The sequence below is a fragment of the Solenopsis invicta genome, chromosome 10 (genome assembly GCF_016802725.1).
Source record: "Solenopsis invicta isolate M01_SB chromosome 10, UNIL_Sinv_3.0, whole genome shotgun sequence".
Lineage (NCBI taxonomy): Eukaryota > Metazoa > Arthropoda > Insecta > Hymenoptera > Formicidae > Solenopsis > Solenopsis invicta.
Genome location: NC_052673.1, coordinates 16,712,626 through 16,735,371, shown reverse-complemented (window position 1 = coordinate 16,735,371; position 22,746 = coordinate 16,712,626). Strand labels below are relative to the sequence as shown.

At 40.8% G+C, this 22,746-nt stretch overlaps 1 protein-coding gene across 6 annotated transcripts in view; it reads left to right on the top strand.

Moving 5' to 3' along the window:
• LOC105197808 (lachesin) overlaps positions 1 to 22,746 on the top strand; it is a 216,487-nt gene that overhangs the window by 150,034 nt on the left and 43,707 nt on the right. For 3 of the 6 annotated variants that reach the window (XM_026131694.2, XM_039454614.1, XM_011164358.3), the window contains one exon: positions 5,301 to 5,429. The exons of the other annotated variants lie outside the window; for them this stretch is intronic. The gene's annotated coding sequence lies outside the window, so the exon portion shown is untranslated. The remainder of the gene's footprint in view (positions 1 to 5,300; positions 5,430 to 22,746) is intronic. 6 annotated transcript variants of the gene reach the window in all.

Here is a 22,746-nt window from a genome sequence, read left to right as displayed (position 1 = left end):
ATTCTTGTTAATCATTTCATTATATTTGTTCTCGTCTTTAACATTGGCGAATGTGTGCGAGGTAGTCAAAGTACATCTCGCGCCGTATGATATTTGCAGTTACTGAAAATGCCCTGTTAATCCAAGGGTAAGTGCAGGCGAGACGCGCGCGACAATGCGGCGCGAGCTTGATATCATTTTATATCGCGTAATCACGGCGCGACGCGGACGCGCCGTATCATCGGCATTCGGCGCGGACACGTGAATACGCGCTTGATTACCCATTTGAATTTTTGATTGTCCGACTGTAAATCAATTTAAAGCCGTGCTTCCGTTCTCTCGCGCCGACAGCACTCGCACCGTAATTTAGCACGCGCCATCGCATGCATTTCGTCGCGATTGTCCGAGGACGTTATCCTCCATTAAACATCGATATTTAAGGTGAACGGCCTGTTGCGCGTCACTCCGTGCGCTAATGATGATATTCTAAAATAAATTTGATCCATTCCTAAATGGCCTTAGATATTATTAGATATTATTAATTTTGTAATATAACTCCAATATAATTAGATACATAATGTTGTTACAATTAAATTTAACGAGTGCTTTAACCCTTCGTTACGATCGTCGATTATATAATCTTCGGCCGTGAAATATTCTCTGTATACTCGTGTATCAATTTTAATCGTTTAATAGTTGTGAAATGTGTTTCGCTATATCTTTTTCGATAATGATATTTTTATATAACTTTTGTTTTTATTATATATTATGACGTTAAACTTTATTTAACCATTGCTAGGGCTGTGCAAAAGGAGCGCACAGCGCGCTTCGTGAATTTAGATTTTCTCGGGTACTGAATAACACTTCGCGGCTGATCCTCGTCGCACTGAAAGGGTTAAATAAGCAAGTGTTTTTCATTAAGAATATCACGTTAATCGTTTCTCTATAAATACCATTTATACATTAAATATTTAATGAACATAATGCATATATTTTATTAGATATTTGAATAATAAGTATTGAAATTTTTTTTTATAAAACTTACGAGTTACTTAATTGGTAATATACAATATGAAATATCATTATATCTCGTTAATTCTAGTATTTGCATTGAAATACGATCCAATATTTTGATTGTAGTGTTGCAAATTGTCTAGTTGAATGTGACATAATAACGGCACGGGAAGGAAAGCAATATCGTTGCGGTATCAGCTACTTTTATTTGCAGCGGAATGCACTTTCGTGTATCGTAAAATATATCTTGAACATTTGGCCTTTCGTCTGAGACATTTCGGAATATTACATTAGCGGGGCGGTTAGAAGAGAATCTCGTTGAAATGCCGAAGCGAACATAAACGTAGCAAATGCTACGACGTGCTTCCCTTCTATTAAAGCTGAAATAATATTTAAACAGTTCTCGTGCATGATACTTAATTATTCGGAACGTTAAACATAAAATGTCGAAAGATTACTACGAGGTAAGATAATTTTGCAATATCAGACAAATAAGAAAGTGCAATGCAAAATTTATAAATTATTGTTTATTGTCAATATTTATTGTTAGCTTAACGTTTTCATTAATCATCGGAAGCAAGTTTTCACTTAAAACTTTTTGTACCACGATACTCGATACATCCAAAGAGAGAAGATAAGAATTGGTCGATGGACAATATCAATTTTCCGCTTCCGTGTAGCAAATTTTACTGCTAAGCAGATAGAAAAGCGGACAAAGAGAGAAATAGACGCGCGTGTAGTGGCGCGATTGTGAAAGTGTGGACTATTGGACTATGGAATCGAATGAATAGACAAATCGACGAGAGAAAATGAGAGAGAGAGAGAGAGAGAGAGAGAGAGAGAGAGAGAGAGAAAGAGGGGGAGGGAAAGAGAGAATGGTGCGATTGAGAAAAGCGCAAATATCAGGAAACGAAAAAGCGCCCGAGCGATCGAGAAATGAAAAATTGAAGATACGTCGATGCGGGAGAAGATGACAACGAAAATTTTGCGGAGAAAATTCGAGAATGACGTATCAAAGAATCCAAAGAGAGAAGAAACTGTAGCGCGGGAAAAAGCGCGAAGCGCCGGGGAAAATATCGAAGATCACAAAAGGGAAACGAAGTGTAAGAGAATAAAGGACACAGAGATGAAAACAAACGCACTGCGGCGTATTTAGCGTTTGCACGTGGCTGTTTGGCTTTTAATCCTCGCGAACGCGATTTTTGCATTACAGAAACAAAGTCAAGCCGGGTCCGATCATATTTAGCGTTAAATGCGGAATGCGAATGCGAAGTAAAGGATAAGTAACGTGACGAGCAGAGATACGATAAAAGAATAAAAAAAAAGCAGCCAGGCGAAATTCGCGGATAAAAGCAGGGTGGAATGTAACGCGATGAAAGAATGGAAATCCACTCGCTTGACTGCGAATCTCTAGCAAAAAAGGGGTAAAAACGCGAAGTAATAAAGCGAACGGTCAGCAACGGACAAAGCCGTCTATCTCAAACTCGTACGAAAATTAATCGCGTAAAATTAAATTGTAGAAATTATTAGAAATCTTTTTTACTAACGCTTCGCAACACGCAGAAAAAGCGCGAAAGAAGAGAGTGTATTGCACAAAATAAGCGAAAGAATTAGTATAGAAGCAAAGTGGAATGCAACGAGCGACGGGAGAAGAAAAAACGCTAAAAAAAGGGAACGAGCAAAAGGAAGGTACGAGGCAATGGAGAAAGAGAGAGAGAGAGAGAGAGAGGAGAAGAGAAGAGAAGAACGCGAAATGAGTGTTTTTATCTCATAAGAGTGTACAGAGGACGCGACTTGCTGTACATCTTAATATGATCACCAAGCATAAAGCCATATCAAAAGCCGTACGTGGAAAATTGGTTAGAGGTAATTGAATGGTTTTACGGGACTACGCGCCACGGCTATTTCAAGATGGGGATCGTTATGGTTACTGTAACATGCACCGTGGTAGCGGTAGAAATTTATTTGTAACGTGACGCTTAATTATTATATAACGAGTAATGCGAACTCGACAGACGAGAGAATGTGGGCATTAACGATAATATATTTTTTAATACATGTAATCTTGAAAATGGAATATTTATTTTATTTTATCCAGAAAACGCGTGCGAATTAATGACCATCTTGAAATATTGAAATTTACGCATCGTGCTGCAAAATCATTCATTTAAAATTATTGAATTTTATTTTTTAACTTTAAACATCTTTGATTTTAAAGTATTTTATGTATGTGCTAATTTTCTGTCGAAAATTTTTCTGATTCGAATTGATCATGACTATAGCTTACATCCTTAGCACAACTAAGCAATCGCATTAACATCAGTACGTTAACTATGGTTAATTAATTATATTTAATTATTCTCTTTTCATCTGTACAGCCTAGTAGTATGGCGGAAAGGGAATAGGAAACAACAGTGTCAATCCGACTAACTTAAGTAATCCCAAATTAATTATAACCCGTCTGGAAATCTCCCAGTTTCGAGTAAGCAATGTATCAAGCCTATTCGTCGACGGATTTACATCGGTGTCATGCTAAGTAATTAACTAAATATTCTCTGTCGGGAAATATTCTGTAATTAAAACAAATCTCGCGCACCTTCTTTTTTATTGCGAACGTTTTATGCCGGCATCGATAAACAGTATTACAACGTAATACGTATAAAATACCGTCGCGCATATCTGCGAATACGACCGAATCAAGCCGTTCGAAATCAACTATATTCGATTAAAAACTTTTCAGCTTTGTATAACTTCTCCCGCGAGAGCTATCGATAGCAACATAACCAGCGAGGAGGGGTTTAATTAACACGGAGATCAGGTCGGGCAGTCGAATTGGAAATTACTGGCGCGGAGTCGCGGGTAAGGTTAATCCCCGGAAAGCCCTCGGCTCACCCCGCGAGCGAGAGTTGGGATGAGATAGCGAGAAGAGAGAGAGAGAAAGGTAAAACCAGGCGACTCTCTGCAGTTACAGACTCTCCGAATTTATAGGTTGTAGCTTTCGAATGTGTCGAGGCGATCGCTATCTAATTCGTATCTAAAGGCGAACTTAAAATATGAAGCGGAGTCTGTCACCGCATGCTCCTTCGGAAATGCGGATGCACCACGTCGTACGTGGTGCTGATACTTTGAGCGAACTCATCGTGAAGCGCGAATATTCGCCGCGAGTTGAAGATTTATGACCTCGATGATCTATGTGCGGCAACATCAAGCTGATTGATAGGAGAGAATCGGCGTTTTATTTTATTTCTACTCGTCGGACAGACGTGTGATGCTTAAACCGGCAGAACGTACTCCGCGAGATTTTCTCGAGCAAACGTCTAAGAAAGTGCAGTCAATAGAATTTTAAGTAGAGGACTTAAATTGCATTTAATATCACTTATAAATTAAAAAAAAACGATAAATATTTTAAACATTGCCATTTTTATATATTAAAAATATATGTGTTTTATATATAATATTTATATATAAAAATTCATCGAGCTTTAATTGCTGCTAAAAACACAAAGAGCGACATTTACTAATTCTTCTCATATACGATGCAATATTCGCTTTTTGAAACGATTAAATCTTATGATTGACAGCTGGCTCGCCGAAAGTAAAAATTTTAGTTCGGGTAGACCGCAAAGCTTTACCATGGTTTGAAATGCGAGGCTTTCAGTGGCGAGAGACTCGCGTGCACGCGCCGTCGTACGCGCGTCACGCGCGTTCGAAAATATTGGGCGTGCGGTAAAAGTGCAGCCCGACCTAAATACCAGGTAGAACCGAAATTTCCGGATTAAATTTTTCGCCGGCGGATTGAGGTTTCGCGTTCGCAATTATTGAAGAACGGCATACTTAGTTTTTGCCGCTACGTGCATTACCGACGAAAGAGAGAGAGAGAGAGAGAGAGAGATTTTAGGTCGCGCTTGAAAGAGTAACGTTCCAGGCTCTCTCGGAAAATGCAGGGACTTTCTAATTATCATCCGTTTAATTCAAAATGTCATAGAATATTGTAGGATAATGTAGGACATTATAACGTAAGAGAGCTGTAATGCCCCACAGTTCCGCGTGCAAAATTGTCGGATACACGTAAAATTTTCTGTGCAGTAGAAAATTATAGTACAACATATAAAACAAACAAAATCTAAGGTACATAAAATATATCTTACACTATTCATCGCGTGCGTTCGAACGATTATCGCTGTTAACTGATAATGAGATTAATTTTTACTGAGCAGCTTATAAGAGCAAGGCGCGAATGATCTTTGCTATCTGAATGTATCAATCTTGCGGATACTCAACGTGAAATTGTTTCTTTGCTTCCGCAGGTCAGCATGAGCAGGAAAGAATTTTTAGCGACAAACGAAACGAGAAGCTAAGAACGCATGCCTAAATTAGCCTGGGAAGCGGATAATTTGCTGGTAAGCGGCTAACGGGTCACTTCTAGGGGATAATAGGTAAGTTCAGGACATAAGCGCCTCGAGTATCTGCACTGTGGAGAGAGAGCGGATCTCGGGGAGTGGGATTTAAATATCATTTGAAACGTTGGGAGTGCATAACCATCATTCTAATGAGAAACCTTCCGCGCCAGTTGCGACAGCTTAAAAATCTCACGCGCGCTCGACTAATTAGTTATCGACCGGCAAATCGCGCTCTCACGCTCGTCGATGGCTCGAAACGGCTGCTTCGTTAGCCCGAAAAACGAGACGTCGTTATCAAGCTTATGCTCTGCGGAATGTAATTTCAAGAGTTTAATAAAGTAGAAGTGAGAGAGAGAGAGAGAGGGAGGGAGGAGAGAGAGGAAGATGAGAGAAGAGCGCACTCGGGACACACGCTCGCAATTTGCGAGTTCGCATAATCGATGTATCGCCGCTGGTCATATTGGAGGGATCTTGCGCTGCGGCGTGTGCGTTATCACGAAGCCGTTTGCTTGCTCGCTTGCTCGCTCGTTACAGGCGTATTAACGGTATATTCATGCGTTACAGAGTACTCTAATATAGTCTAGAACCAGCAGCATCACGATGTCTATCTATTCCAGATGCAGTCGCATCGCGAAATTGCGCATGGCACGGAAGCACGGAAAGGCGGAAAACTTTAACAAACTCTTAAATTCAACGTTCCATAAATCCGCGATTGAAATTAGCGTCGCGGCTTCGCAAATAACAAATACAACGTGCGCACAACGTTGACTACACAACTACACAACTAAATGAATTGTATAATCGCGCGCGCCGCGTCGGGGACGCTTTCGGGGGTATCGACGATAATCGCGTTTACTCCAGCCATCCCGATATTTCGTGGGTTATCCGGTTTTAACGGCGAGCATGCACACGCACATGAACGCTGCACAAGCACCTCACCGCAATTCGACACACTCCACCGGGAGGGTGGGGGGGGTGAGTTTCGCCTGTGGTGATGGCCGCCTCGCGCGTGCACCCTCACAATGAGAAAGTGGCACAGATACGCACGCAGACTAAACGCATCTCTCACACTGATGAGGCGGGATGAAAGCGATGCTCGCTGAGTATCGTCGACGATAAAGAGCGTTCGAAGGGTTGGAAAAGGAAACGCGGGAGGCAACTTCGCAGACAGTTTAAACCCCACGCGCTACGCCGTGCAGCGCCGATCGGAAATCCGCCCACTCCACACAGCCCGCGAACCCGAGCTGTATATGCCACTTGACCGTTCAAGTGGGATCTGAATAGCGAATATCTTCGATATTTGCGTGAAAAGTTTCCGCCGAGTGCTCCAACGAGCCCACGTGGTTATGCATTATACGTAATATGCGACGGATACGAAGTTGACAATTGCGAACTGATAAAAGGACTCTTAATAAAGCGGGAATCTGTACCTTTAAATGAATTCTGAAGAAAATATGGAACATATAACGGATTTTCAACATATTGTGCACGTGTAAATGGAAATTAATTTTTCATTTTATTGGAAATGGAAAACTCCATCCTATTATTAGTTGTATGTTAATCTGAGCTCGCGACTATTATGAATTTAATAGCCTTTAAATGTCTTGTAGTTCTGTACGGGACATTTTTGTCAGAAGTAGCATCGATAATTGATAACGCTTCTTACATTCTCCTATTAAATTTTCATTCCTCTCTTTCGCTTGTTACAAGCAATATTTTGAAAGTATAGCTTTTATATTGATATATTCTGTTCTTCGTGTACTATTTATTATTCGCTTGTTATAAATTTAAATAAATTGACGAATGTATCCACCGAATGTATTCGCGGTCATGATTAAGTGCGGCTAATGTGAAGACTAAAATATGCTGCCCGCATATTTAATATGCGCGAATAATTAATGGTTATCCCAACCGAATGAAATTGCGCTCAAGTACCCATGAGTCGAGTCCAATAATACTATGAGAATCAAATGGAGATTTTAGTGGCTTTTGATTCGATTCATGCTCTTCTCTCGCCGTGGAAAATACGATTTATCAATTTTTATCGATGTACATCGTATTTACGTTGAGACAGTCGTCTACGTGTCTCGTGGATTAAACTTGGATTTTCCTTAACGTAAATCTGATTGGCGAGAGAATGTATATAGGGCTTCCTCTTAATGCGAATTATGTTTCCATATAATATTGTACGTAATTAAAAGCGTATACATTATCAATTTTGTTTACTCCACTCCATTTGCATTTGTTATCTCTGGGAAATAATTCGACAATTCCGCGAGAGATGTCCCGCGGAAAAGTTCATCGCGCGTGATCGCGCGTTTGCGACGATTTTGAAATTCGTAAAAATTATGACGTCCATGGATTATCGCGGACGACGGCGCGTTGATCGACGAATTGCTGGCAAATTGAGTTCGGTCGACACGTTTTCGGACCGCAATATTATTACGGCAGTCGAACTGACTGGTTTTATTGTTCGCATTAACTGCAGCGGATTTCCGGTCGACGAAGGGAGAGCACCGGGAGAACGAAATAATTACCGGTATCACGCATATTTACAGCGCGCGTAAGGGCGGATGGGTTTTAACCAAAATGCGATTTTGCGCCGCGTATTTTCATCAATTTCGCGCGCATTCGAGCTGCTCGGCGGTGTGTAATAGCGTGATTGAATATCTATCGATTTATCATATAACAAAGCAACTCCCTCATGAGTTTTGAAAAAAGGGCAGTCACGGAATTAAATAGCACATGACGAATGCCCGTAGCTTATCGCAATATGTTTACCCTCATACGCGCACACAAAAGGCTTTTAATTTGAAAATAATTTTTACAAATATAAAGATCGAAGAGATTTTGCAAGATATTTGAGATCGAAATGAACGAGAATGAATAACCCTCGTTTGAAATTAACCCTCATCATAATACACGTTCGTCATAATTCAAATAATGTAAAACAGATATTAATGTCAATAATGAATGCGCGATTACAATGGGCACCGCTAAATTACGTGAAATTTCTTGCGGCCCCGCGCCGACCGCTGTCAACGTTTTAATATTAGCCGTATATTTTCGGCCGTACATCGTGATCACCGGATTATTGTCAAAATTAAATTCCAACGGCAATACAATATCAGTAACATTCTCACTTTTCCATTGGCAACCGCCGGTATTATTGCCGGAATGAAATTTCGGCGATAATGTAATATCGGTAATATTCTCGCACTTTTCCGTCGTGCGCGACCGCGGATTATTATTCGAAATTAAATTTCGCCCAGTCGCCGCGCCAGTCGTCACGATACGTGCAGCCGTCCGTCGATCGCAATCGTCATCTCGATAATATTACAGCTCCGATTGATCGCGCGAACGGACGCATCGATATGCGCTCCGGTTCGGTTTTATAAATTCTCTCTTCCGTCGCTTATCGATTCATTGGTAAGGTAAAAAAAAAAAACCACGAGTGTTGCACAGTGCGTACCGCGGTGATGGCTGTCTGCTTTTACATTAATTTCTCGTTACTGAAATCGAGGCGTGCCATTCGAAAACGTTCGATTTCTATTTAAAAACACGCCTCAATTCGTACTCTGGCTCTTTTAACTATTTAATAGAATACGCTTATTGTAATGCATCTTGCGAAATCGCAATCGCGATACTTTAGACGTAAGGAAGACGAGATGGAAATAGAAAGAGAAAAAATAATAAATTTTTAAAATATATAAATTATGATCATGATGCGCACGATATAAATTTAATAGTATTGAATGAGTATGATACGCTACACTAGTGTTTTTGTAGAAAAATTTTGTACAACTTGATTAAAGTCGAGCAATGATAAAAGATTAAAACGACGTAAATGAGTTTTAACATTTATTGCAAATGAGTGATATTAAAGGACAGTTTTGGCTCAATCTTTTATTAGCTAAAACAAAACATTAACAAAAGGTAATTAGTAAAATTGACAAGTAAATAAGTGAACGTGAAAAATGAATAAAAGTAAAAGATGAAAGAACATATCGATAAATTCGATTAAAAGAGGTTCGCCGATAGAAAGAAAAAAAAAGAGTCATATAACTGAAAATTATGTGTGTATCAAATAAAGCAAATCAAATTAATACTGAAAAAATATAAAAGGAAATACTAACTACAGAGTTTCCGGTGTGCTAAAATATCGTTACATGGTCGTTCAGTCTTGTTTGCAAATTGTTCGTTCTTTGATTAGTCAATTAGATAAAGTTTCCACCAGGAATGTCAAATTGTTTGAAATTTACTGATTATCGCGGATTAAAGTCATTTTTATACATAAGTAATTTTGGATATATACAATTATAAAAGTAATCGATTTCACGCTATACGTTAGATGAGTCGGCGAACACGTTAGGGCGCAGCGGAGTCTCCGTAAGTTCGCGTGCGCGTCGATGTCCTCTACGGGAAACTCCGCCGTCCTATAATTGAAGTTTGTCGACATGTACGGCAGCTAACGAGCACGTGGCTGCACTTTCCGGTCGTTCCTATCGCGTGACCCTTTCCAAACGCGATAACGACAAATACAAAACCTAACAGGCGTTATCGATAGCGTCACCGCCTCTCCGGCATTGTCCTCGGACACCGCAACCTTTGACTTCGATGGACCTATGCTCTCGAGCATGACCCAAGATAACCCTTTCATCTGAATACGTCTGAATACGTACTGCGGACTTTTGTGCGGAGCCAGGTGTCCGATAACGTTACACGAACAAAGGAACATTCGCGCAAAAACACACGAGTTTTTCTCCCAAAAACATACAATTGAATTCCTTTTGGTAACTGAATTTTTTTTTTATTTGGAAAAAAGAATCTACTTCTAATGATTTTGGAAAAATTCAATAATGTTGTAACGCTTAATAGATAACATAAGCAATTACAGAAAATGTTTTCCCAATAATTATTATATTTAAAATTAAATTTGCAGCAAAATAACTTTAGATAGTAATTTGTTGATATTGATTTAATGTTTTTATTCTTTGAGTTTTGCAATGGATTGACTGTAAAGTGGTTAGATCACGACTCGATTTTGAATTTTCATTTGATTAATATCATTGCGATAACTGCAGTAATGCAGTGATTATATCGCGTATAATTTCGATATTTGCACGGGCCATCCGCGACTTCCAAAAGTATACGTGTGTGCGTGCGCAGGTGTGTGCGTGCCAAATATTATGCCAATAATTATATATCGCAATGATGCTTTATATTGAATTCGCGACGGTATAATAACTAAAAGCATACCTAAATTTGTACGATACACACGCATACATTTATATTTTATTTTAGCAGAGAGGAAAGACCACCATATATTATTCGATTTATTTGTAATTTTATCATCGAGAGTGCCTTCCTTGTGATCCATTAAATGTTTAATATAATAATAATTAAATGTTTAATACACTAATTTATATTTACACATTTAATTTAATTATTGCATCGCAACAATAAATTACATACGTTTTTAATAAAAAAAATCCGATAATAGATTGTTAACGCAAGGATAATTGTCCTGTCTGAAATCAACGGTCTGGGAAATTGACTCGCGTCTATGGCGAGAGTCTCGTTATCGACGATCGCAATTACGTCACGTTAAGTTATGGTGAGAAGGCATTCAAGTTTGTTCGATCAGAGTCGATCTCCATTATCGAGCGCGGGGGATCAGAGAGCGGTACTTTGACGGACGCACCTCAACAAACTGGCGGGGTAACGGGGACGATTCCGGGTATCGTTGTATTTACGGGGACGTGTAGCGTGTGTAATAGCTCCGAGGGATATAGAGTAGAACGTAACTCAGCATCAAGAGAGCCGGGCCGAGTCCCGGTCGCACCATCACCCGTAATCCGGGGCAACACGCTCGTCCCCCCCTGTACACCATCATCCCCCGGCTCTCACCATCACCACCACCACCACCGTCGCGCCCCATAGGTATATACTCACGCGAGACTACGACCGCGAGCGTTCCACTTGCCAGTTACTTTGAGGTCGGGACACCCATCCTCCGATGTGGTACCAACCCTTCACGCCCCGGCGGATCCTTCCCCGGGCTTCCCTTGTCCACTCTGATACGATAGCATCTTAATCGTGCTAATTCGCGCCCACCCATCACCGACTGACACCGAGTATACCGTGTTACCGGTTACGCCGGGATTTTGAGGCTTTAGCCTCGTGGCAGCATCCAAATTTAATATGGAAGTGGACAGTCGATTCACTCGATCGAGCGTGAAATGCTTTTTTGCTGTTTTATTTTTGCTGTTACAACAATATCTTTAATATACGCTATTACTCAAACGTTTAAAATTTGTTTTAATAATGGTAATGTTATTCATTCTCCGAACTATGATTCTAAAGATGGTACCTCTTAATTTTTTGTTCCAATGACGTACATTTTTTATATCATTTCGAAAATGTTCTGTTATTGACAATTTTGTTGTTTGTTCACAGAAAGGATATTTTTGAATCGAACTGATTTATTTAGAGTTATGGAATTTGAATTATTCTCTTTGTTTTCAAAAATTGCAAATATCTGCGAACATATTTCCGAAATATTTCGGATATTAACAATTGAAATTTGTTCGCTAATTATAATGATAATTTATTTAAGAAACCGAAATAATTCATTGAAATTGCTGGGATGTTATATAATCGAGATTTGCCCTATATTCGACGGGATAAATCCCTGAAACAAACAGTCGATAAAACAACACTATTCCAGTATTATTCTGCAGAAGCACTGGAATCAAAATCGGTGACAAAGTGACAAAGCAGGATAAACTGCGAAGCTTAACGTAAAATGGCCCCTCGCGTTTTAATCGAAAACACACCGTGACAGCGGTGGACAAAATTCGTACATATTGGTACATAATAAAATACGCGATGTATATGTGTAATAATGTATGTGCATAATAATGTAGCACAATCTGGATTTTTGTATAAGATTAAAATTGATATTTGAGAAAAGTCTCGCAGAAATTTGCGCGAAGAAACATTTCATTTTTTGAGCATTAAATTTATTCGAGACAAGATAAAAGAAGTTTGAATGGCACGTCTGTTTGAATATGGGTTTGGTTATTACTAGTAAAAATAATGCAGTTGGCAGAAGTAAACATTACTGGCGTTGCGTTTCGTTTCTTCCACCAGTAAAACCAGTAAACAATCCCAAATAGTTCGAAACGTCATAAAGATTTTCAGGTTTAAAATTGCGGACATTTCAACGTTATTAGAACTTATTACTTGAAAATAAGTCTTAATTTTTTTTTATTTATGGCGAAGAGTTGCGTACAACGAAAAATTTGTTTCTTTTCTTTATTTGAAAAATCCTTGGCTTGTTTGCCACATCCGTTTTTCGTTACTACGACGCAATGTAAACGGAAAAGTTCTTCATGATTCTATATTATCTGCTCATTGAATGAAAGTTAGAAATCGGCATAAGAATGGAAACTTTGCTCTCCAGAAAGTTGTTCAAAGTCGGCACTGAATATCGGCTTTCGGGATTCTTTGCCATTGTTCAAGAAATCGAAGATCGCGTACTATATTTAAAGTAAATTACAGTTGCATCGCATTTAAAAACTTCACCAATTCTTTTCAATCAAAAATGCTCTTCATGTAATCACATTAAGAAAATACTGTCCGATAATAATGCCTGAAAAGTTTGAGAAAAATTGTCATGGCACGCTGCAATTTTTTTTTTTTTTTTTTTTTATTACGCTGTTTAATAAATAACATACTGATAATGCGAGAATTTAAAAAAAATTAAATCTATCATCTATACATCGATATGGTGTCTGTTCTCATCTTTATCCACATAAAATAAGCGATAGATTTGTCTAGTCTGATTTTTTATTCATTAATATTTTATTCCCGAAAAATTAAATGAAATTTGATTTGTGCCGATTATCGAAACGGCAATTTCTTATCCTAAAAGATACTTAATGTGAGATTCTTCAGCAAGGGTGATAGCGCCATTCGAAAATAACTCAACCCGCTTCCGGGGGTGGGTCGACGGAGAATACGAACTTCGGTAATTATCGCCGACGTAATGTCTTTACCGAAGTGCCGAACCTAAAAGCATCGTGAAGCATCCGTCCGGAAAGTATGAAGTAAGGGAGGCTGTAACTAAATCGCCTTACGGCTCGCTGCGAATGATGTTCGGGCGTAACGTAAGTACCGACGACAGCTCGGTAAATCCGATACGGCGAACATTATCCTCCCGGAGTCGTCTTACTTCGCGTTAACCTCGATCCACGAAAGGATCACACGAATGCTTCGTGAAACACGTTAGTAACACAGAGCATGGGCTCTCTATCTCTCGTAAGAAAACGTAAACGTTTACAACTTGACTCCGGGCGAGGGTGAAAAATTCCGTGATATGATACTTTTCTCGCTGCCCCAGAAAACGACAGTTCCGGCTTGATTATTCCGTATAAAACGAAATATATTGTTTCTACGGTTTTCGTGACTTATATACTGTGATATATATTCAATTCCTTGAATAACTGTAATATTATATGGCGTAAGATTATTGTGCAACGGACGTTAAAATAATATATTAGTACACATTTTTATTTTCCACGCCGCATGAAATTTTAATGGCAAGTCCTTTGATGAATATGCAGTTTCCTTAGCGAAAATAGGGGCTGATCATTTATCCCAACTTTCCAAATTTTAATTTTAAATATCTTGGCGCAACTAAGTCTTAAATGAAATCTTTGTCGCAGCAAAATTCACTTAAGATTATCTGAAAAAACTCGGCTGTATATCTAGATTCCTGTGAAGCTCATTCGCAAAAATATATTTTTTAAATATCTATACAACGAAATATATTCTTTAAAGTTATCGCGAGGAAAAATCATATCTGTTAATAATTAGATTATTGTCGTGTCTACGGCAAGATCATTTTTATTCGAAACTAATACGAATACGATATTGTTTCCTACACGTAACATATCTAATATTAGACGAACGTCACGTAATTACAATTCCTAAATTTCTTCATCTTACACGTGATTTAATAAATCCATTATGCTGCATGAAATACATGGACGAATATTTATTGACACCTGTACTATAACTCGCATTGAATATCTGCACACGGGGCTTTAGAAATTCATTGCTCGAATATGGAGTTGTCGATGGAACATCGAATATGCAGACGCGATGAAATTATTATAAAAGTTAGTTGAGAGAGGCCGAAGAGAATTTCTGCCACTTCAGCGCGACTGTCGCTGAAACTTCCCGTGAAATAGATGTTTGGATAACTTTAAGGAGGAGGCCGACCCGGCGCGCGCGGCGTGGCGCGGCGCCACGAAATAACGTGTGCGAAGTTTGTTCCCGTCTGCTTGAAAAGACGTTTAGCCGTGTCTTTTTACTCTGCCATTTAATGTCAACGATATTTTCGTATATTCGCGTGCAACGCCATTATTTCTACGTCGCTTGTTTAAAATTTTATGTCAGAGAACTACACAACTACGTTAATGAGATCATTTTGACATTCCGGCTTTAGTACACATTTTCAGGTGTGACCATCAACTTCCATTTTAACATTTAGTATTTTCAGGATGTAAATTAAAAGATACTTTATATTTCGCGTCAAAAATTTTTCAACGAGAAAGGAAAATGGTGCTGAAATGAATTTTTGTTACAACGCGAATTTCACTGAACTTACAAATTGGGCTTGCTCTACTACAGTTTTATTATGTCGAATAATTGCTCCCCGGATCCGATTTGGAATCAATCGAATCGTCTTTTCCACCTACATTTGTTACAGGAAAGTTTTCCCCGCATAAAGAAAAGCCCATCGATAATCTTCGCTCTTTAAAATTCCTCGAAAGAAGCGAGCGCTCGCATCAACGCCACGTTAAAGGAAATTTTCCGCGGATAACATCGTAAGGAATTCTTTATCGGTCGAAGTTTGACGCAAGAATTTATGACTTTGCCGCAGGTAGAAAAAAAAGACACCAAGCGCGATCGGTTGTCGGTCCTCGGAGTTCGAACGTCTAGCAGCGACGATGTCGTCGTCAACACTTTGTCGAAGCAACGTCTCATCGCGGCGAGCAGCGCTCATTGTTTTCGGAATATTTATAACTATCTCTATACGTAATTTTATAGTATACATCCCGTAGTCTAGAGTGCAGCGAATCCGTTTTAATTAACCGGCGGCTTCTCATTCGGTTAAATTGATAAACTCGTCTGTCACGGCGAGTACTTTTGGAATACGAGCGTGAAACCAGTTCGACGTGATTATCAGTTGGCCCGCGAGGCTAACGAATCTACCCTCGCAGATGTGAAAATAGTGCGACAGACAGGAAGGGCAGGGAGACATGGGAACCACCTTCCTTTCCGATAAATCATTCCCGGGAAAAACTTGCGGGTCACTCTAGCTCTAACGGGAAAACGTGGTCCACTTGCTATGCGAGTGGCGCACGGCGCGCGCGCACCGTGATATTCCTTGCATAATTATTATCGTGTCGGCTCTAGCGAGGAGAGAAGGAAGAGGAGGAGAAGGAGAAGAAGGAGGATGGGGGTGGAAAGAGAAGGGATTTCTTATCTATTCCTGACTGGAATACAGGATGGCGAGTCACGTCCGAAGGATTTTTGTGTCACGTGCCGGCCGCTCCCGTGTGCCCGGCACTCGCGAGAGATGAATCTCCTCTCCTCCCCGAGGAGAGGAGAAGAATCAATTCGCGGGGGCAGCCGAGCGGCATGATACGCCGAGACGAGACCGTGGCGTGCGTATGGCAGGGTGAAGGGCTGCGGTATTTCTCCACCTCTTCCGATAGGTACTCCATTTTTCCAAGCGCGCCGCATATTCGCCTCGCGAATCACGCCATGCGTGGAGTTGATAATGAAATTTTTAAAAGCCGATTCACCACTCGAAATATGAGATTTTGAAGATCCAAGGATTCAGGATGGGTTCGAAACAGCCCGAGGAAAATTCGGAGATCTGTGTAAAGCGATGCAAATTTCTCGCACTTTAATTTTAATTATGTAAAAAACATTGCATTATTTGTGAATGATTATTTACGAATTCATTCATTGGAATACGAAAAAAACGATTTTGCCGAAATTTCTATTATAAAAATTTACCTAGATATAGATCTGAAAATAATGATGTGCCATCAAAGTAATTGTGTTATTTTAGAATTTAAATTGGATGCTAGAATATCAAAACTTTGTTTGCGTTCTACATAATTATCTTGATGGCCTACAAAATTATTTTCAAATCTGCATCTAGCTAAGTTTGTAGTTACTTCAGCAATACGTTCTTTCGTGTAATTAAATACAAATTTACAAATCGCATTTGTACGTTTGAATCTAATAATGGATGTCAGGAAGGCATGTGATATTGTACAGTGAGAAATTGAATCAGGCACGTTGTACATTAGTAATGTGATAACATAGTTATTTTATTCATAACGCAGTATTAAATAACAATCTAATCATGTTTTGTAAACTTCCATCTTTGTTTTTATTGCGTATTCGATATTCCGTTTTTTAAAGCTTACTTTTCTTTTTTTTGACTTAGAATTTATTTCAAGTACAGAAAATAGTAACGCGATTAAAATAGCATAATTAGAACAGATCTCTTATTTTTGTCTTTATGTTTTTTTTTGTCAAGCCCATTACCATTAACCCTTACATAAAAAAATCAATCAATAGTGAGCCTAAATGTTTTTCGTGTGTTACAATAAATATCTTGAAATAATCACAAAATTGATGCGGAAGTATTTCGAGTTCGATTTCAAATCATTGGTAAATTTTCATAAGCTTTTTTAAAAAACGCGTATTCGTCTGGTTCTTTACCTTTACCTGGACGTATCGCTTCAGAAAAGCCGAGGAGGTTCCCTCGAAGAGAATGACTCTCTCATCGGGGAGGATCAGTGGCTTCGAAAGCCCCAGGATTACGATTCTCCGAGTCCGTTCGCGACACTCGGAACGTTCTCCTGCCAGAAACGCGATGGTAAACGCTTCTAAAGCGGCCAACTTTCGAAATTGTGTAAAACGCGACACGAAATAATGGGTAGATTCGTGAAAGGAGCTTTCGTACTTTCAGGGATTAACTTTTTCGAATGCTGACTGCAATTGCGTACGTTGATTCTTGAATTGTTCAATTCTATTAAATGTTTTTTAATACCTGTTACTAACTAACCTTTGTAATGTTCTTCCGGGGGAAAAAAACTTTTTATCTCCTTTTTCTTAAACTCTTTGAAGAAAAAGACCCGATTGTGAGATTGCAAGTTGCAGTATTTAAGATATCTTATTAATGATTCTACGAAAGTTGCGCGTCTCCGGAAGAAAAGATTTGTGAAAGCCACGGGAGGACGATGCTATCCAAGAGTGACACGCAGTCGCTGTTGTTGCTGCCAGTCGCAGCGGCTTCATCCGAGACGGGAATATCGAGTTTACCGCCCGTGTCACGGCACGTGGTCTTCCGTCGAGACGAACATCGCGAAGTTTGCCCGTCGTTTTATGCGGTACACAGGAGCCCGCGGAAAATAATTAACGGCGCTGGTTGTAGAATCGCGCGCGCCGCGTGCTCGGAGTAAGAATATCAGCCGCGCTTCCCGTGCGGAAATGGCTGGAACGGTTCAAGAACGTTAACGGAAGGGAATATTTGGAGTCTGACGATGGCGGCGGCGGCGGTGGCGGCGGCGGTTTATTCGCGCGGAATTTTCCCGGTAGCTTCTGTAAATTTGTATTCAGTCCGAGATAGCGTGGACTCTTCGAGGATTCAAATATTAGCAAGCTAAATAAGTTCTCTATCGGGAAACATCTAAATGGTGAATTATAAAAACACCGAAAATGGAAAATGTTTTACTTTATATTCTTTGTTTTTTTTTCTTAAGATAAGTTTTCAACTCTATTGAAGCAATTTTCAAATCGCGAATAAGACATTACGGACAAACGCGGGTCTGAAACGTGATTCATGACAGTCTCGTTTCCCATAAAATTGCGTTTCGTGGCGCTGACAGTGCCGCGGTACCCAGATATAGACGATGATTGGACTGTGAAAAATTCGGCGGGGAAAATTAACGCGTCGCCGTCTTTTTTACGGAGCGACGTTTTGGGCATGCGGGTCGTAAATTTTGGCGGATCGACGCGTTGCGTTTTCGCACTTTATTTTTATTTTTTTTTTTTCGACGCCGGCGAAATTTACAACCGAGGCTGTAAAGCTTACGCGATAATGTGTGAGTGTGATGCGCTTGCATTTCGCGGCGGCTCCTCCAGCGCTTGAAACACTCATTTGAAAAATGAAGTTTACGGCGCATATTTTTTTGCGGTGTAAACGTGACTCGTGTCAGACGTTGGAAACGTATACAGTTTTCCTTCTCTTCGGTCGTGCCGTTTTTTTTCTTTTTTTTGAGAACTTATTGTGTAAATTTGACCTCGATAGCACTGTTAGAAAATTGTGTGTTAGCCGATCACGTTAAATCGCGAGGAGCGATGCGGGACGAGTCTCTCCGTCGAACATTGTCTCTATTTGTTTTAAAGGCGATCGATTTATTTCGGAAATTAATGTCGATCGTTTTCGGAATAAATGGTCCACGTACCGACAAAGATATATAGAGACGTTCACTTGTTCGACGAGCAAAATGATATTCAAGGGGAGTACATCGCCGTGCATAAACGTCCCGATTAAAGCGGGTGTCGCACGAAAAGGGTTGAATGGTATCCCAACGTAAATGGTGTGCGCCCACCCTCGTTCGCTCTCAGCCTCTTCCTTCGCTCCCTATTTTAATTTCTGTTTACGTACACATGGCGCAAATATTGGCATTTAAAGTGGCTTTAAAAGGGTCGTCGGACCGTACGTTGCGGTGCGTGAAATCTTCTCCAGCTGCTCGTAACGGCGGATTAACGATGTAATAATTTTTACAGCTTTCTAGACTTTGTCGAACCGATGAAATTTGCAACGCGAACGAGGCGATTGACACTTCTCGATAATATCGCGTAAAAGTTGTCGTTTGATATATTCGTCTTTTTTCGAGTTTTTTTTCACTTTTTGACGCTACAAAGATAGTTATTAAATAATACGTTATAAGTCTTGATGATTTTTCTTGCTACTTCTAATTTGAACATCGACATAGTTGTTCTACAAATAAACTTATTTCTAAATAATAGAGAGATCGAACGCTTTCATTTAATGATTTCAATTTTGGACACTTTGCTTTGTCACATTCGATAATTTTCATGTGCTGTTTCGACGCATTACACAAATGGAGCTTGTTTGAAGGCAGTTACTGTGATTGTGAGTGATTTCCCTTTACGAAGAGACCGTTGAGACTCTGCGATTCGCTTCGTGTACGATAGCGATAGTTTATGTGCGGACGGCCGGCTTTGATTTACAGAACGACATGTCCGAGGGTGACCACAAGCTTTTCAAGGGGCGAAAATGCTCGGCGCGTGCGAGAAAAGTAGCGGAGCAATGCGTTCTGTATGCACGGCGTGGCGCCGGAACACGTTTCCTCTATCAGGACGCCGTCGTCGTCGTCGTCATTCTCGTCGTTCCGGCGTGCCACTGGTCGTTCGCTCTCGTTGAAATGGACCTTCGCCGACCGGGGGATATTTCATGTAACGCGACATACGGTCCGTCGGTCTTTTAAGGCCACTTTAATCGCCGATATTCGCGGTGCGCGCCGGCGTGTGCGGTGAACGAGAATTAAAATGGGGCGGAAAAGATTGGGTGAGGGGAGATGAGAGGAAAATGAGAGAGAGTGAGAGAGAGAGAGAGAGAGAGAGAGAGAGAGAGAGAGAGAGAGAGAGAGAAACAATGTTGCTCCCGTTGCTCGTATAAATTTGCTTCGATCCATTCTGCGAGCTCCAGCACGCGGTAATTGCAGCGGGAAATTAACCCTCAGGTTACGTGCTGAGAACTCGAGACTTGTCGCAGAATTTTAAATAACGCGTAATAAATTTTTTTTTCATTTGCCGATTGAGAAAGGATAGCGATTTTGTCTTCGATCTTTGTGGATTCTTTTCGAGATTAAAAAATGACAAAAATCCATTTCTTCTCTGTTCCATGTTTAAACAGTTTACTTATAACTACTGCAAGTACTGTATGTTATAAGGGCGATGCGTAAATACGAGCCTTACACTTTTTGACAAAATGCTATAAATATACATTTTCGATAGCGTAGCTGTATGATAAAACGTGCCAAACAGGGCACATGCGGTGCAAATTGGAAGAAGAGCGCGAGGGAAGTAGGATCGGGAGGGCGGGGAGGAACTTTGGCGGCGCGGCAGGGAGAAGATGGTTGATTAGATTTTCCGGGGGGTTGACGGGGGTGGGACCCGTACGAGGTGGGTGCAAGAGGTTGGCAAATGCAGCGCGTGTTCATGTCGAGGACATACGAGGAATCGTATTATCGACTCCCCCGACTCACCACTCCTCTTCTTCCCTCGTCGTTTCCTCGACGCGCGGCGCGGCGCGGCGCGCGGCGTGGCGCGCGGCGGGAGGCGCGATGGGGATGAGGCAAACCAAGGAATTATGGAGGAATTGCATACGTGCGCTGCGTTCCCGATGTTGTATTATATAAACCGCGAGTACAGTCGGACCTATCTACCCTTTCAGTTTATATAATAGGAGGGCGTGCGAGGGCAAAGTAGGTGAGAGGAGGTGAGAGGACGGATGGATGGAAAGCGCGCGCGAGCAGACGCACGTTCGCGCATCCATCGTGGAATGCTCAAAGGAATCACGGCGTGCAGCGCTCGCTACGCGCCGCACCTCGGCATGCCGCTGCTTGGATGGGAGAGCAGGGGGAATGGGGGTAAACAGTTGCTATCCCGTCGCCAAAGTGTTTCCGAGTGGCTGGAACGAAAACGCGCGTCTCTCTTTATACGGAGAGAAGCTCGCTTCGCTCGGGAGCGTGCGCGGCGCGCGGCGCCGCGTCCGATTTCAATCGCGAGCCAATTTATCGATCGGATGCGTTCCTCGAATTTTTCACGATGCTGAATTATGCGGCGCAAACGGCGCGCGGCGCGCAGTGGCACAATAACAGACACGATGGGGAACGAGCGCGATCGTCTGACTCTTATGTGGATGCAACGCGCGCGGAATTCGTGACGCTGCACGACTTATTAATGTGAATCGAGTTTCGAGTGCATCGGAATGCACGAGGGTACGTAACGTCGGTAAATTTGCAGGAGCGGACGTAATAAAAAATTGCGCTTGATCTTGCTACGTAATTGGCTTTGCAATATTAACTCGCGTTATTTCCGGTCCTTTTATTTTATTGGCCGTTAAATTAACGTGAAACTCTGGAGGATTAGCCGTTAAAGAATATTAGCTGTTTTCGTACGGATCGTACGTTTCCGTTTCGGTAAGACATAATTTATGTGACTTTGATTGAGTTCGCTGGGTCGGAAAGGTTTAATGGCTTAGGAGAATTTCACTTGTGGGTAAGAGATATAATTTTATAGTGTTGTAAATTGGATATTGAAACAGAGAAGTTAATTCCAAATGAAATTACCTTTGAGCAAACTTTCGGAGCAACGTGTCAATCAATATAACAATCTAACAAAAATTGCAATTGAAAACGTACCCGGGTCAGAGAGATACTCTATTTTAAGGGGCCATTTTAATCGGGGCCAATTCGTTGCAGAGGCATCCTATACAAAGGTCGGTGGTATAACTTACGCGAAAGCTCTTTTTTGCGAGGAAAACATTTCGGCCGCTGAAATTCCGGACGTAGAAAATACCGAAGTTACTGTGCACCGGCAGAGGATCGTTCCGCCGTATACGACACACGTACAGCGCGCAATAAAGGTTTAACCGGTGTAGATAATACGAAAACCGGTATCGGCGTACGAGTGCCTGCGATCGAAAGAAATTGCGCTACACGGAGAGTCGCGAGGCAACTTATTTTCTCCGCAAAGCAACGCCGTAACACGCGGAATCGACGGGTCGTGCGCGATTGGACTGGTTAAACGAATCGCGAAGTCGAGCCTGCAGGAGAAACATTTCTGATTAGACTTCCGGGCGTTCCGAGGAGAGATTGGAAGGTGGACACACGTTCTTATCGAGTGTATGTCCTCCCGAGGTTCAATCCTCGTCTTATCGGAACGGCAAGGTAGCGAAAAACAGTAAGCAAAATCGAAACCGCATTGCGTAGAGTGTCACAAAATTTTTCAGATTGCGTAAGGTATGTTAATTAATCGTAATATGTTTGTGAAATGTCAATAATTTTTGAGAAATAATTTGTTGCAGATTGAGGAATAGCTTCTTGTCTAAAATACTATTATTTTAATGATGCTATAATTATCATTAAAATGTTGGATAGTTGATAATAATGTTTAAAAGATTTGTTTAATAAAATATTAAAAAATTAGTCTTTGAAAGTTG